This window comes from Dromiciops gliroides, chromosome 1, assembly GCF_019393635.1.
Source record: "Dromiciops gliroides isolate mDroGli1 chromosome 1, mDroGli1.pri, whole genome shotgun sequence".
In the NCBI taxonomy this organism is placed as follows: domain Eukaryota; kingdom Metazoa; phylum Chordata; class Mammalia; order Microbiotheria; family Microbiotheriidae; genus Dromiciops; species Dromiciops gliroides.
The window spans coordinates 461,977,842-461,980,402 of record NC_057861.1 but is presented as its reverse complement, the minus strand read 5'-3'; the positions used below and the strand labels follow the sequence as shown (position 1 = coordinate 461,980,402).

Sequence of the window (2,561 nt, the reverse complement as noted above, 5' to 3'; positions counted from 1 at the left end):
TAACTAAAATGCCATATAAGATAACCAAAGTAGTATCACTGTGAAAATTAAAGAACACTGAAGGAACTATTTTTTTTTTTTTTTAGTGAGGCAATTGGGATTAAGTGACTTGCTCAGGGTCACACAGCTAGTAAGTGTTAAGTGTCTGAGGCTGGATTTGAACTCAGGTACTCCTGAATCCAGGGCTGGTGCTCTATCCACTACAACACTTAACTGCCCTGTGAAGGACCTAATTTTGCTATAGAAATTGGGCATGGTTTGTCAATGTTGTTTTATGTGAAAAATACAAAATAGAACTTTAAAAGCCATAAAATTATGGTATATGAGTTTGTATGGATATGAATATATACATATATATGTATGAGTGCATATACATGTATATTTGACAGAAGAAATAAAACTGATCATGAATAGGGATTATTTTAATATCCTAGAAATTACCTTGAAAATGTTTTTGTCTTATTATCTCTGAAAGTTTTTCTTTATTAAAATGTTGCTATTGCAGAATATTCTCTAATATCACTATTTTCCTTATGTAAAGTGTCTCTTTTTTAGACATCTTCTTTAGTCTTACTATATTCAACCATTTTCTTATGGGTTGCAATTTTTCCAACTCTGGTGATTTTTGGCTTGGATGTGAAGGTAAACTAGTTTAGGCATAGGCTTAAGAATCCTAAGAATTTTATTATAGAACTCCTCTATATTATCTTCTGAGTCAGTAGTTTTCCCTTTCTTTATTGCAATTTGGACTTGGTGTTTTGTCTCAGCATATTGTTAAATCTATTTAGTTTTGATGTCAAAATGATGGGCAATATTTGAAAACAAGGTTAATTCTTTTAACTGAGGAGGTCGTAGTCAAAGGAAATGATATTTGCAAATACATTTTTTAAATTGTGTTTTATTTATGTAATAAAACAAGTGTTTCCATAAACATAGTGCAATAAAAAGATGATTGTAGATGAAGCTGAAAATCTCCTATACACACCTTGTTATTCCATTCAAAAATACAACACAATTGTCATGTAAATTTCTTTTTTCCCCTTCCTTCCCTTCCTCCCCTCCCCCACCCCAATGGCTACCATTAGACACAAATAGATAAATATATGTAAAATTACTCTGTATATACTACTATTTATCAGCTCTTTCTCTGGATGCAGATAGTGTCTTTCTTCATATGTCCTTTATAATTAATTTGAGTATTTATAATAATCAAAATAACTTGTTTGCTCAAAGTCATTCTTAAAACAATAATGCTCAAAGTCATTCTTAAAACAATAATGCTATCACTGTATATAATGTTCTCTTGATTGATCAATTTTGCTCTTCATTATTTTGTACAAATCTATCCATGTTTTTATAAAATCACTGAGCTCATCCTTTCTTATATCACAGTAGCATTCCATAACAATCATATACCACAACTTGTTCAACATTCCCTGCAATTTCCAGTTCTTTGCCACCAAAAAGAATGCTGCTATAAATAACCATTTTAGAACATGCAAGTTCTTTTCCTTTTTCCCTAATCATCCTTGGAAATAGACCAAGTGGTGGTATTGCTGGTCAAAGGGTATACTATTAACATGACATAAGGCTGACTTCTTCTCTAGTCATCATCATCATCATAATACTTTAAATTCAACATTGTTAGTATTCCCTTCACTGAGGGAGATTGCAACTTCTTCATACCTTAGCAGTTTTATGATCTGTTGTGCAGTTTTTGATTGACCTTTTTCTTTCTCTCTAAACCTAAACTGTTCTTCATGAATCTGGCTTCTTGTCATTAATCAGCACACTGGAGAATTTGCATTTGCTTACCATAAAACAAGTGACAAGTTTTGTTCTTCCAATAGACAAACCACATCAGCTAGGTGCATAGTCCCCAAATTGTTCCCATTCTCTTCAATTACAAGAAGAATTTGGTGATAAATTTTTCTTTCAACATTGCCAAAAGTTGGTCTTGACATTTTTCTCTTGTCTATTTCATTTTTTTTTTTTTTTTAGTGAGGCAATTGGGGTTAAGTGACTTGCCCAGGGTCACACAGGTAGTAAGTGTTAAGTGTCTGAGGCCGGATTTGAACTCAGGTACTCCTGACTCTAGGGCTGGTGCTCTATCCACTGGACACCTAGCCACCCCATGTCTATTTCATCTTATTTCTAAGAGTACTAAATGTAGCAGATGCTAGGAGCAGCAATATTCTGGAAGATATGATAGCCTCAAACTGTGCTAATGCTACCATTTGCACAATCTCTTCATAAAAGTAGCTATCCCTGCAGTTAATTCCATTTTCATGTCTTGATTATGAACTTCCTCCCAAGTGCTGTCATTCTGGGGAGGGATAGGAAGGACCAGATTGGAGGAGCCAAAGCCATTTTTTTTTTCATCTTATTGGCAAGTAATTAATCAGAAAACATTTATTAATCACCTGACCCTCTGAACATGGATCAGTACCCTTTCTTTTTCTTTTTTTTTTTTTGTGAGGCAATTGGGGTTAAGTGACTTGCCCAGGGTCACACAGCTAGTAAGTGTCAAGTGTCTGAAGCTGGATTTGAACTCAGGTCCT

The 2,561-nt window shown here is 33.9% G+C and overlaps 1 pseudogene; it reads right to left on the bottom strand.

Moving 5' to 3' along the window:
• Positions 1–551: 551 nt before the first annotated feature.
• On the bottom strand, positions 552–2,325 carry LOC122750411 (annotated as a pseudogene).
• Between the last annotated feature and the right edge of the window lie 236 nt (positions 2,326–2,561).